We start from the raw sequence: 15,378 nt of genomic DNA, 5'->3' as shown, positions 1-15,378 counted from the left end.
CCTCCTCTCTGTCCTCCTCTCTGTCCTCCTCTTTATCCTCCTCTCTCTCCTCCTCTCTCTCCTCCTCTTTATTCTCCTCTCTATCCTCCTCTATCCTCTTCTCTATCCTCTCTCTCTCCTCCTGTATCCTCCTCTCTGTCCTCCTCTCTGTCCTCCTCCTCTTTGTCCTCCTCTCTATCCCCCTCTCTCTTCTCCTCTATCCTTCTCTCTCTCCTCCTCTCTCTCTATCCTCTCTCTCTCCTCTCTCTCTCCTCCTCTCTCTCCTCCTCTCTATCCTCTCTCTGTCCTCCTCTCTATCCCCCTCTCTGTCCTACTCTCTATCCTCCTCTCTCTCCTCCTCCCCGTCCTCCTCTCTCTCCTCCTCCCCGTCCCCTCTCTCTCCTTCTCTTATCCTTCTCTCTCTCTAATTCCCCATCCTCCTCTCTCTCCTCCTCTCTCTCCTCCTCTATCCTTCTCTCTCTCCTCCCTCTCTCTCCTCCTCTCTGTCCTCATCTTTATCCTCCTCTCTCTCCTCCTCTCTCTCCTCCTCTCTATCCTCTCTCTGTCCTCCTCTCTATCCTCCTCTTTATCCCCCTCTCTATCCTCCTCTCTGCGCTCCTCTCTATCCTCCTCTCTATCCTCCTCTCTGTCCTCCACTCTCTCCTCCTCTATCCTTCTCTCTTTACTCCTCTCTCTTTACTCCTCTCTATCCTCTCTCTCTCCTCCTCTCTCTGTCCTCCTCTCTATCCTCCTCTTTATCCCCCTCTCTATCCTCCTCTCTGCGCTACTCTCTATCCTCCTATCTATCCTCCTCTCTGTCCTCCACTCTCTCCTCCTCTCTGTCCTCCTCTCTGTCCTCCTCTCTATCCTCCTCTCTCTCCTCCTCTCTATCCTCCTCTCTCTCCTCCTCTCTATCCTCCTCTATCCTCCTCTCTCTCCTCCTCTCTTTCCTCCTCTATCCCCCTCTCTGTCCTCCTCTCTATCCTCCTCTCTGTGCTCCTCTCTCTCCTCCTCTCTGTCCTCCTCTCTGTCCTCCTCTCTATCCTCCTCTCTCCTCCTCTCTATCCTCCTCTCTCTCCTCCTCTCTTTCCTCCTCTATCCTTCTCTCTCTCCTCCTCTCTATCCTCCTCTCTGTCCTCCTCTCTCTCCTCCTCTCTATCCTCCTCTCTCTCCTCCTCTCTGTCCTCCTCTCTATCCTCCTCTCTCTCCTCCTCTATCCTTCTCTCTCTCCTCCTCTCTCTCCTCTCTCTCTACACCTCTCTATCCTCTCTCTCTCCTCCTCTCTATCCCCTCTCTCTCCTCCTCTCTCTCTCCTCTCCTCTCTCTATCCTCCTCTCTGTCCTCCTCTCTGTCCTCCTCTCTATCCTCCTATTTAACCTCCTCTCTATCCTCCTCTCTGTCCTCCTCTCTCTCCTCCTCTTTATCCTCCTCTCTATCCTCCTATTTAACCTCCTCTCTATCCTCCTCTCTATCCTCCTCTCTGTCCTCCTCTTGTTGCCTTAGGTCGCTCTTTATGTAGTGTTGTGTCTCTCTTGTTGTGATGTGTGTTTTGTCCTATATTTATATTGTATTTGTTTTTTTTATCCCAGGCCACCGTCCCTGCAGGAGGCCTTTTGCCTGTTGGTAGGCCGTCATTGTAAATAAGAATTTGTTCTTAAAACCTTTTTTGGGATAGGGGGCAGCATTTTCACTTTTGGATGAACAGCGTGCCCAGAGTGAACTGCCTCCTACTCTGTTCCGGATGCTAATATATGCATAGTATTAAATGTAAATGTAAATGTGTCCTTCACGATTTGCCCAAACGTATCTGGGTGACTTCACATTAAATGTAATGTAGCTTGCTCATACTTCAAGTTATCAGTCTAAAACTTTGCACATACATTGCTGCCCTCTTCTGGACACCATCGGAATTACAACGAGAGTGATGGCTAAAACAGGAGACTTTCAGTTGCATTTCAAAGATGGTGGTAGAAAGAAAATACAAAAAACGTTTGGTTTTTTCTTTGTATTTTCTTCGACCAGATCTATTGTGTTACATTCTCCTACATTCAAATCACATTTCCACAAATTTTAAGTGTTTCCTTTCAAATGGTACCAAGAATATGCATATCCTTGCTTCAGGGCCTGAGCTACAGGCAGTTAGATTTGGGTATGTCATTTTAGGAGAAGAATGAAAAAAGGGGGCTATCCCTAAGAAGTTCGTTAGCATCCAAACCTGTGGGAACTAGTTATGATCAAAAGAATGTGAACATCCAAATCTGTGTGTACCGGGGATGTATAACTAGAACCTTGAGGGCGGATGACGTCCAAATCTGTGTGTACCAGATGTATAACTAGAACTTTGAGGGGCGGATGACGTCCAAATCTGTGTGTACCAGATGTATAACTAGAACCTTGAGGGGCGGATGACGTCCAAATCTGTGTGTACCAGATGTATAACTAGAACCTTGGGGGACAGATGACGTCCAAATCTGTGTGTACCAGATGCATAACTAGAACCTCGAGGGGCGGATGACGTCCAAATCTGTGTGTACCAGATGTATAACTAGAACCTTGAGGGGCGGATGACGTCCAAATCTGTGTGTACCAGATGTATAACTAGAACCTTGAGGGGCGGATGACGTCCAAATCTGTGTGTACCAGATGTATAATTAGAACCTTGAGGGGCGGATGACGTCTAAATCTGTGTGTACCAGATGTATAACTAGAACCTTGAGGGGCGGATGACGTCCAAATCTGCGTGTACCAGATGTATAACTAGAACCTTGGGGGGCGGATGACGTCCAAATCTGTGTGTACCAGATGTATAACTAGAACCTTGAGGGGCGGATGACGTCCAAATCTGTGTGTACCAGATGTATAACTAGAACTTTGAGGGGCGGATGACGTCCAAATCTGTGTGTACCAGATGTATAACTAGAACCTTGAGGGGGGGATGACGTCCAAATCTGTGTGTACCAGATGTATAACTAGAACCTTGGGGGACGGATGACGTCCAAATCTGTGTGTACCAGATGTATAACTAGAACCTCGAGGGGCGGATGACGTCCAAATCTGTGTGTACCAGATGTATAACTAGAACCTTGAGGGGCGGATGACGTCCAAATCTGTGTGTACCAGATGTATAACTAGAACCTTGAGGGGCAGATGACGTCCAAATCTGTGTGTACCAGATGTATAACTAGAACTTTGAGGGGCAGATGACGTCCAAATCTGTGTGTACCAGATGTATAACTAGAACCTTGAGGGGCAGATGACGTCCAAATCTGTGTGTACCAGATGTATAACTAGAACCTTGGGGGACAGATGACGTCCAAATCTGTGTGTACCAGATGTATAACTAGAACTTTGAGGGGCGGATGACGTCCAAATCTGTGTGTACCAGATGTATAACTAGAACCTTGAGGGGCAGATGATGTCCAAATCTGTGTGTACCAGATGTATAACTAGAACCTTGGGGGGCGGATAACGTCCAAATCTGTGTGTACCAGATGTATAACTAGAACCTTGGGGGACGGATGACGTCCAAATCTGTGTGTACCAGATGTATAACTAGAACCTTGAGGGGCAGATGACGTCCAAATCTGTGTGTACCAGATGTATAACTAGAACCTTGAGGGGCAGATGACGTCCAAATCTGTGTGTACCAGATGTATAACTAGAACCTTGAGGGGCGGATGACGTCCAAATCTGTGTGTACCAGATGTATAACTAGAACTTTGGGGGGCGGATGACGTCCAAATCTGCGTGTACCAGATGTATAACTAGAACCTTGAGGGGCGGATGACGTCCAAATCTGCGTGTACCAGATGTATAACTAGAACCTTGGGGGGCGGATGACGTCCAAATCTGTGTGTACCAGATGTATAACTAGAACCTTGAGGGGCGGATGACGTCCAAATCTGTGTGTACCAGATGTATAACTAGAACTTTGAGGGGCGGATGACGTCCAAATCTGTGTGTACCAGATGTATAACTAGAACCTTGAGGGGCGGATGACGTCCAAATCTGTGTGTACCAGATGTATAACTAGAACCTTGGGGGACGGATGACGTCCAAATCTGTGTGTACCAGATGTATAACTAGAACCTAGAGGGGCGGATGACGTCCAAATCTGTGTGTACCAGATGTATAACTAGAACCTTGAGGGGCGGATGACGTCCAAATCTGTGTGTACCAGATGTATAACTAGAACCTTGAGGGGCGGATGACGTCCAAATCTGTGTGTACCAGATGTATAACTAGAACCTTGAGGGGCGGATGACGTCTAAATCTGTGTGTACCAGATGTATAACTAGAACCTTGAGGGGCGGATGACGTCCAAATCTGCGTGTACCAGATGTATAACTAGAACCTTGGGGGGCGGATGACGTCCAAATCTGTGTGTACCAGATGTATAACTAGAACCTTGGGGGCGGATGGCGTCCAAATCTGTGTGTACCAGATGTATAACTAGAACCTTGGGGGCGGATGACGTCCAAATCTGTGTGTACCAGATGTATAACTAGAACCTTGAGGGGCGGATGACGTCCAAATCTCGTGTACCAGATGTATAACTAGAACCTTGAGGGGCGGATGCGTCCAAATCTGCGTGTACCAGATGTATAACTAGAACCTTGGGGGGCGGATGACGTCCAAATCTGTGTGTACCAGATGTATAACTAGAACCTTGAGGGGCGGATGACGTCCAAATCTGTGTGTACCAGATGTATAACTAGAACCTTGAGGGGCAGATGACGTCCAAATCTGTGTGTACCAGATGTATAACTAGAACCTTGAGGGGCAGATGACGTCCAAATCTGTGTGTACCAGATGTATAACTAGAACCTTGAGGGGCAGATGACGTCCAAATCTGTGTGTACCAGATGTATAACTAGAACCTTGAGGGGCGGATGACGTCCAAATCTGTGTGTACCAGATGTATAACTAGAACCTTGAGGGGCGGATGACGTCCAAATCTGTGTGTACCAGATGTATAACTAGAATCTTGAGGGGCAGATGACGTCCAAATCTGTGTGTACCAGATGTATAACTAGAACCTTGGGGGGCAGATGACGTCCAAATCTGTGTGTACCAGATGTATAACTAGAACCTTGGGGGGCAGATGTCGTCCAAATCTGTGTGTACCAGATGTATAACTAGAACCTTGAGGGGCAGATGACGTCCAAATCTGTGTGTACCAGATGTATAACTAGAACCTTGAGGGGCAGATGACGTCCAAATCTGTGTGTACCAGATGTATAACTAGAACCTTGGGGGGCAGATGACGTCCAAATCTGTGTGTACCAGATGTATAACTAGAACCTTGAGGGCAGATGACGTCCAAATCTGTGTACCAGATGTATAACTAGAACCTTGAGGGGCGGATGACGTCCAAATCTGTGTGTACCAGATGTATAACTAGAACCTTGAGGGGCGGATGACGTCCAAATCTGTGTGTACCAGATGTATAACTAGAACCTTGAGGGGCGGATGACGTCCAAATCTGTGTGTACCAGATGTATAACTAGAACCTTGAGGGCGGATGACGTCCAAATCTGTGTGTACCAGATGTATAACTAGAATCTTGAGGGCAGATGACGTCCAAATCTGTGTGTACCAGATGTATAACTAGAACCTTGGGGGCAGATGACGTCCAAATCTGTGTGTACCAGATGTATAACTAGAACCTTGGGGGGCAGATGTCGTCCAAATCTGTGTGTACCAGATGTATAACTAGAACCTTGGGGGGCAGATGACATCCAAATCTGTGTGTACCAGATGTATAACTAGAACCTTGAGGCGCAGATGATGTCCAAATCTGTGTGTACCAGGATGTATAACTAGAACCTTGGGGGCAGATGGCGTCCAAATCTGTGTGTACAAGATGTATAACTAGAACCTTGGGGGCGGATGACGTCCAAATCTGTGTGTACCAGATGTATAACTAGAACCTTGAGGGCAGATAGCGTCCAAATCTGTGTGTACCAGATGTATAACTAGAACCTTGAGGGCAGATGACGTCCAAATCTGTGTGTACCAGATGTATAACTAGAACCTTGGGGGCAGATGACGTCCAAATCTGTGTGTACCAGATGTATAACTAGAACCTTGAGGGGCAGATGACGTCCAAATCTGTGTGTACCAGATGTATAACTAGAACCTTGGGGGGCAGATGACGTCCAAATCTGTGTGTACCAGATGTATAACTAGAACCTTGGGGGCAGATGACGTCCAAATCTGTGTGTACCAGATGTATAACTAGAACCTTGGGGGCAGATGACATCCAAATCTGTGTACCAGATGTATAACTAGAACCTTGAGGGAACAGCAGGGGGCAGATAGCGGATGACGTCCAAATCTGAGTGTACCAGATGTATAACTAGAACCTTGAGGGGCAGATGACGTCCAAATCTGTGTGTACCAGATGTATAACTAGAATCTTGAGGGGCAGATGACGTCCAAATCTGTGTGTACCAGATGTATAACTAGAACCTTGGGGGACGGATGACGTCCAAATCTGTGTGTACCAGATGTATAACTAGAACCTTGGGAGGCAGATGACGTCCAAATCTGTGTGTACCAGATGTATAACTAGAACCTTGGGGGGCAGATGTCGTCCAAATCTGTGTGTACCAGATGTATAACTAGAACCTTGGGGGGCAGATGACATCCAAATCTGTGTGTACCAGATGTATAACTAGAACCTTGAGGGGCAGATGATGTCCAAATCTGTGTGTACCGGGGATGTATAACTAGAACCTTGGGGGGCAGATGACGTCCAAATCTGTGTGTACAAGATGTATAACTAGAACCTTGGGGTGCGGATGACGTCCACATCTGTGTGTACCAGATGTATAACTAGAACCTTGGAGGGCAGATGACATCCAAATCTGTGTGTACCAGATGTATAACTAGAACCTTGAGGGGCAGATGACGTCCAAATCTGTGTGTACCAGATGTATAACTAGAACCTTGGGGGGCAGATGACGTCCAAATCTGTGTGTACCAGATGTATAACTAGAACCTTGAGGGGCAGATGACGTCCAAATCTGTGTGTACCAGATGTATAACTAGAACCTTGGGGGGCAGATGACGTCCAAATCTGTGTGTACCAGATGTATAACTAGAACCTTGGGGGGCAGATGACATCCAAATCTGCGTGTACCAGATGTATAACTAGAACCTTGAGGGGCGGATGACGTCCAAATCTGAGTGTACCAGATGTATAACTAGAACCTTGAGGGGCAGATGACGTCCAAATCTGTGTGTACCAGATGTATAACTAGAATCTTGAGGGGCAGATGACGTCCAAATCTGTGTGTACCAGATGTATAACTAGAACCTTGGGGGACGGATGACGTCCAAATCTGTGTGTACCAGATGTATAACTAGAACCTTGGGAGGCAGATGACGTCCAAATCTGTGTGTACCAGATGTATAACTAGAACCTTGGGGGGCAGATGTCGTCCAAATCTGTGTGTACCAGATGTATAACTAGAACCTTGGGGGGCAGATGACATCCAAATCTGTGTGTACCAGATGTATAACTAGAACCTTGAGGGGCAGATGATGTCCAAATCTGTGTGTACCGGGGATGTATAACTAGAACCTTGGGGGGCAGATGACGTCCAAATCTGTGTGTACAAGATGTATAACTAGAACCTTGGGGTGCGGATGACGTCCACATCTGTGTATACCAGATGTATAACTAGAACCTTGGAGGGCAGATGACGTCCAAATCTGTGTGTACCAGATGTATAACTAGAACCTTGAGGGGCAGATGACGTCCAAATCTGTGTGTACCAGATGTATAACTAGAACCTTGAGGCGCAGATGATGTCCAAATCTGTGTGTACCGGGGATGTATAACTAGAACCTTGGGGGGCAGATGACGTCCAAATCTGTGTGTACAAGATGTATAACTAGAACCTTGGGGGCGGATGACGTCCAAATCTGTGTGTACCAGATGTATAACTAGAACCTTGGGGGCAGATGTCGTCCAAATCTGTGTGTACCAGATGTATAACTAGAACCTTGAGGGGCAGATGACGTCCAAATCTGTGTGTACCAGATGTATAACTAGAACCTTGAGGGGCAGATGACGTCCAAATCTGTGTGTACCAGATGTATAACTAGAACCTTGAGGGGCAGATGACGTCCAAATCTGTGTGTACCAGATGTATAACTAGAACCTTGGGGGCGGATGACGTCCAAATCTGTGTGTACCAGATGTATAACTAGAACCTTGAGGGGCAGATGACGTCCAAATCTGTGTGTACCAGATGTATAACTAGAACCTTGAGGGGCGGATGACGTCCAAATCTGTGTGTACCAGATGTATAACTAGAACCTTGAGGGGCAGATGACGTCCAAATCTGTGTGTACCAGATGTATAACTAGAACCTTGAGGGGTGGATGACGTCCAAATCTGTGCGTACCAGATGTATAACTAGAACCTTGAGGGGCAGATGACGTCCAAATCTGTGTGTACCAGATGTATAACTAGAACCTTGGGGGGCGGATGACGTCCAAATCTGTGTGTACCAGATGTATAACTAGAACCTTGAGGGGCAGATGACGTCCAAATCTGTGTGTACCAGATGTATAACTAGAACCTTGAGGGGCAGATGACGTCCAAATCTGTGTGTACCAGATGTATAACTAGAACCTTGGGGGGCAGATGACATCCATATCTGTGTGTACCAGATGTATAACTAGAACCTTGGGGGGCGGATGACGTCCAAATCTGTGTGTACCAGATGTATAACTAGAACCTTGAGGGGCGGATGACGTCCAAATCTGTGTGTACCAGATGTATAACTAGAACCTTGAGGGGCAGATGACGTCCAAATCTGTGTGTACCAGATGTATAACTAGAACCTTGAGGGGCAGATGACGTCCAAATCTATGTGTACCAGATGTATAACTAGAACCTTGGGGGGCGGATGACGTCCAAATCTGTGTGTACCAGATGTATAACTAGAACCTTGAGGGGCAGATGACGTCCAAATCTGTGTGTACCAGATGTATAACTAGAACTTTGGGGGGCGGAAGACGTCCAAATCTGCGTGTACCAGATGTATAACTAGAACCTTGAGGGGCAGATGACGTCCAAATCTGTGTGTACCAGATGTATAACTAGAACCTTGAGGGGCAGATGACGTCCAAATCTGTGTGTACCAGATGTATAACTAGAACCTTGGGGGGCAGATGACATCCATATCTGTGTGTACCAGATGTATAACTAGAACCTTGGGGGGCGGATGACGTCCAAATCTGTGTGTACCAGATGTATAACTAGAACCTTGAGGGGCGGATGACGTCCAAATCTGTGTGTACCAGATGTATAACTAGAACCTTGGGGGCAGATGACGTCCAAATCTGTGTGTACCAGATGTATAACTAGAACCTTGAGGGGCAGATGACGTCCAAATCTGTGTGTACCAGATGTATAACTAGAACCTTGGGGGGCAGATGACATCCAAATCTGTGTGTACCAGATGTATAACTAGAACCTTGGGGGGCGGATGACGTCCAAATCTGTGTGTACCAGATGTATAACTAGAACCTTGAGGGGCGGATGACGTCCAAATCTGTGTGTACCAGATGTATAACTAGAACCTTGAGGGGCAGATGACGTCCAAATCTGTGTGTACCAGATGTATAACTAGAACCTTGAGGGGCGGATGACGTCCAAATCTGTGTGTACCAGATGTATAACTAGAACCTTGAGGGGCGGATGACGTCCAAATCTGTGTGTACCAGATGTATAACTAGAACCTTGAGGGGCGGATGACGTCCAAATCTGTGTGTACCAGATGTATAACTAGAACCTTGAGGGGCGGATGACGTCCAAATCTGTGTGTACCAGATGTATAACTAGAACCTTGAGGGGCGGATGACGTCCAAATCTGTGTGTACCAGATGTATAACTAGAACCTTGAGGGGCGGATGACGTCCAAATCTGTGTGTACCAGATGTATAACTAGAACCTTGAGGGGCGGATGACGTCCAAATCTGTGTGTACCAGATGTATAACTAGAACCTTGAGGGGCGGATGACGTCCAAATCTGTGTGTACCAGATGTATAACTAGAACCTTGAGGGGCGGATGACGTCCAAATCTGTGTGTACCAGATGTATAACTAGAACCTTGAGGGGCAGATGACGTCCAAATCTGTGTGTACCAGATGTATAACTAGAACCTTGAGGGGCGGATGACGTCCAAATCTGTGTGTACCAGATGTATAACTAGAACCTTGGGGGGCGGATGACGTCCAAATCTGTGTGTACCAGATGTATAACTAGAACCTTGAGGGCAGATGACGTCCAAATCTGTGTGTACCAGATGTATAACTAGAACCTTGGGGGCGGATGACGTCCAAATCTGTGTGTACCAGATGTATAACTAGAACCTTGAGGGGCGGATGACGTCCAAATCTGTGTGTACCAGATGTATAACTAGAACCTTGAGGGGCAGATGACGTCCAAATCTGTGTGTACCAGATGTATAACTAGAACCTTGGGGGGCGGATGACGTCCAAATCTGTGTGTACCAGATGTATAACTAGAACCTTGAGGGGCGGATGACGTCCAAATCTGTGTGTACCAGATGTATAACTAGAACCTTGAGGGGCGGATGACGTCCAAATCTGTGTGTACCAGATGTATAACTAGAACCTTGGGGGGCAGATGACGTCCAAATCTGTGTGTACCAGATGTATAACTAGAACCTTGAGGGGCAGATGACGTCCAAATCTGTGTGTACCAGATGTATAACTAGAACCTTGGGGGCGGATGACGTCCAAATCTGTGTGTACCAGATGTATAACTAGAACCTTGAGGGGCAGATGACGTCCAAATCTGTGTGTACCAGATGTATAACTAGAACCTTGAGGGGCGGATGACGTCCAAATCTGTGTGTACCAGATGTATAACTAGAACCTTGAGGGGCGGATGACGTCCAAATCTGTGTGTACCAGATGTATAACTAGAACCTTGAGGGGCGGATGACGTCCAAATCTGTGTGTACCAGATGTATAACTAGAACCTTGAGGGGCAGATGACGTCCAAATCTGTGTGTACCAGATGTATAACTAGAACCTTGAGGGGCAGATGACGTCCAAATCTGTGTGTACCAGATGTATAACTAGAACCTTGAGGGGCGGATGACGTCCAAATCTGTGTGTACCAGATGTATAACTAGAACCTTGGGGGGCGGATGACGTCCAAATCTGTGTGTACCAGATGTATAACTAGAACCTTGAGGGGCAGATGACGTCCAAATCTGTGTGTACCAGATGTATAACTAGAACCTTGGGGGGCGGATGGCGTCCAAATCTGTGTGTACCAGATGTATAACTAGAACCTTGAGTACCAGGGCGGATGACGTCCAAATCTGTGTGTACCAGATGTATAACTAGAACCTTGAGGGGCGGATGACGTCCAAATCTGTGTGTACCAGATGTATAACTAGAACCTTGAGGGGCGGATGACGTCCAAATCTGTGTGTACCAGATGTATAACTAGAACCTTGAGGGGCGGATGACGTCCAAATCTGTGTGTACCAGATGTATAACTAGAACCTTGAGGGCGGATGACGTCCAAATCTGTGTGTACCAGATGTATAACTAGAACCTTGAGGGGCGGATGACGTCCAAATCTGTGTGTACCAGATGTATAACTAGAACCTTGAGGGGCGGATGACGTCCAAATCTGTGTGTACCAGATGTATAACTAGAACCTTGAGGGGCGGATGACGTCCAAATCTGTGTGTACCAGATGTATAACTAGAACCTTGAGGGGCGGATGACGTCCAAATCTGTGTGTACCAGATGTATAACTAGAACCTTGAGGGGCGGATGACGTCCAAATCTGTGTGTACCAGATGTATAACTAGAACCTTGAGGGGCGGATGACGTCCAAATCTGTGTGTACCAGATGTATAACTAGAACCTTGGGGGCAGATGACGTCCAAATCTGTGTGTACCAGATGTATAACTAGAACCTTGGGGGCGGATGACGTCCAAATCTGTGTGTACCAGATGTATAACTAGAACCTTGAGGGGCAGATGACGTCCAAATCTGTGTGTACCAGATGTATAACTAGAACCTTGAGGGGCAGATGACGTCCAAATCTGTGTGTACCAGATGTATAACTAGAACCTTGGGGGCGGATGACGTCCAAATCTGTGTGTACCAGATGTATAACTAGAACCTTGAGGGGCGGATGACGTCCAAATCTGTGTGTACCAGATGTATAACTAGAACCTTGAGGGGCAGATGACGTCCAAATCTGTGTGTACCAGATGTATAACTAGAACCTTGAGGGGCGGATGACGTCCAAATCTGTGTGTACCAGATGTATAACTAGAACCTTGAGGGGCGGATGACGTCCAAATCTGTGTGTACCAGATGTATAACTAGAACCTTGAGGGGCGGATGACGTCCAAATCTGTGTGTACCAGATGTATAACTAGAACCTTGAGGGGCGGATGACGTCCAAATCTGTGTGTACCAGATGTATAACTAGAACCTTGAGGGGCGGATGACGTCCAAATCTGTGTGTACCAGATGTATAACTAGAACCTTGAGGGGCGGATGACGTCCAAATCTGTGTGTACCAGATGTATAACTAGAACCTTGAGGGGCGGATGACGTCCAAATCTGTGTGTACCAGATGTATAACTAGAACCTTGAGGGGCGGATGACGTCCAAATCTGTGTGTACCAGATGTATAACTAGAACCTTGAGGGGCGGATGACGTCCAAATCTGTGTGTACCAGATGTATAACTAGAACCTTGAGGGGCGGATGACGTCCAAATCTGTGTGTACCAGATGTATAACTAGAACCTTGAGGGGCGGATGACGTCCAAATCTGTGTGTACCAGATGTATAACTAGAACCTTGAGGGGCGGATGACGTCCAAATCTGTGTGTACCAGATGTATAACTAGAACCTTGAGGGGCGGATGACGTCCAAATCTGTGTGTACCAGATGTATAACTAGAACCTTGAGGGGCGGATGACGTCCAAATCTGTGTACCAGATGTATAACTAGAACCTTGAGGGGCGGATGACGCGTCCAAATCTGTGTGTACCAGATGTATAACTAGAACCTTGAGGGGCGGATGACGTCCAAATCTGTGTGTACCAGATGTATAACTAGAACCTTGAGGGGCGGATGACGTCCAAATCTGTGTGTACCAGATGTATAACTAGAACCTTGAGGGGCGGATGACGTCCAAATCTGTGTGTACCAGATGTATAACTAGAACCTTGAGGGGCAGATGACGTCCAAATCTGTGTGTACCAGATGTATAACTAGAACCTTGAGGGGCGGATGACGTCCAAATCTGTGTGTACCAGATGTATAACTAGAACCTTGAGGGGCGGATGACGTCCAAATCTGTGTGTACCAGATGTATAACTAGAACCTTGAGGGGCGGATGACGTCCAAATCTGTGTGTACCAGATGTATAACTAGAACCTTGAGGGGCAGATGACGTCCAAATCTGTGTGTACCAGATGTATAACTAGAACCTTGAGGGGCGGATGACGTCCAAATCTGTGTACCAGATGTATAACTAGAACCTTGGGGGCGGATGACGTCCAAATCTGTGTGTACCAGATGTATAACTAGAACCTTGAGGGGCGGATGACGTCCAAATCTGTGTGTACCAGATGTATAACTAGAACCTTGAGGGGCGGATGACGTCCAAATCTGTGTGTACCAGATGTATAACTAGAACCTTGAGGGGCGGATGACGTCCAAATCTGTGTGTACCAGATGTATAACTAGAACCTTGAGGGCGGATGACGTCCAAATCTGTGTGTACCAGATGTATAACTAGAACCTTGAGGGCAGATGACGTCCAAATCTGTGTGTACCAGATGTATAACTAGAACCTTGAGGGGCAGATGACGTCCAAATCTGTGTGTACCAGATGTATAACTAGAACCTTGAGGGGCGGATGACGTCCAAATCTGTGTGTACCAGATGTATAACTAGAACCTTGGGGCGGATGACGTCCAAATCTGTGTGTACCAGATGTATAACTAGAACCTTGAGGGGCAGATGACGTCCAAATCTGTGTGTACCAGATGTATAACTAGAACCTTGAGGGCGGATGACGTCCAAATCTGTGTGTACCAGATGTATAACTAGAACCTTGAGGGGCGGATGACGTCCAAATCTGTGTGTACCAGATGTATAACTAGAACCTTGAGGGGCGGATGACGTCCAAATCTGTGTGTACCAGATGTATAACTAGAACCTTGAGGGGCGGATGACGTCCAAATCTGTGTGTACCAGATGTATAACTAGAACCTTGAGGGGCGGATGACGTCCAAATCTGTGTGTACCAGATGTATAACTAGAACCTTGAGGGGCGGATGACGTCCAAATCTGTGTGTACCAGATGTATAACTAGAACCTTGAGGGGCGGATGACGTCCAAATCTGTGTGTACCAGATGTATAACTAGAACCTTGAGGGGCGGATGACGTCCAAATCTGTGTGTACCAGATGTATAACTAGAACCTTGGGGGACGGATGACGTCCAAATCTGTGTGTACCAGATGTATAACTAGAACCTTGAGGGGCGGATGACGTCCAAATCTGTGTGTACCAGATGTATAACTAGAACCTTGAGGGGCGGATGACGTCCAAATCTGTGTGTACCAGATGTATAACTAGAACCTTGAGGGGCGGATGACGTCCAAATCTGTGTGTACCAGATGTATAACTAGAACCTTGAGGGGCGGATGACGTCCAAATCTGTGTGTACCAGATGTATAACTAGAACCTTGAGGGGCGGATGACGTCCAAATCTGTGTGTACCAGATGTATAACTAGAACCTTGAGGGGCGGATGACGTCCAAATCTGTGTGTACCAGATGTATAACTAGAACCTTGAGGGGCGGATGACGTCCAAATCTGTGTGTACCAGATGTATAACTAGAACCTTGAGGGGCGGATGACGTCCAAATCTGTGTGTACCAGATGTATAACTAGAACCTTGAGGGGCGGATGACGTCCAAATCTGTGTGTACCAGATGTATAACTAGAACCTTGAGGGGCGGATGACGTCCAAATCTGTGTGTACCAGATGTATAACTAGAACCTTGAGGGGCGGATGACGTCCAAATCTGTGTGTACCAGATGTATAACTAGAACCTTGAGGGGCGGATGACGTCCAAATCTGTGTGTACCAGATGTATAACTAGAACCTTGAGGGGGCAGATGACGTCCCAAATCTGTGTGTACCAGATGTATAACTAGAACCTTGAGGGGCGGATGACGTCCAAATCTGTGTGTACCAGATGTATAACTAGAACCTTGAGGGGCGGATGACGTCCAAATCTGTGTGTACCAGATGTATAACTAGAACCTTGAGGGCAGATGACGTCCAAATCTG

At 46.9% G+C, this 15,378-nt stretch overlaps 1 pseudogene; it reads right to left on the bottom strand.

The window, feature by feature from the left end:
* LOC115115236 (kazrin-like) overlaps nt 1-15,378 on the bottom strand; it is a 634,395-nt pseudogene that overhangs the window by 206,307 nt on the left and 412,710 nt on the right.

Source organism: Oncorhynchus nerka, linkage group LG15, assembly GCF_034236695.1.
Source record: "Oncorhynchus nerka isolate Pitt River linkage group LG15, Oner_Uvic_2.0, whole genome shotgun sequence".
Classification (NCBI taxonomy): Eukaryota; Metazoa; Chordata; class Actinopteri; order Salmoniformes; family Salmonidae; genus Oncorhynchus; species Oncorhynchus nerka.
Note: the sequence above shows the minus strand (reverse complement) of the source record. Positions and strands in the feature narration are given on the sequence as shown.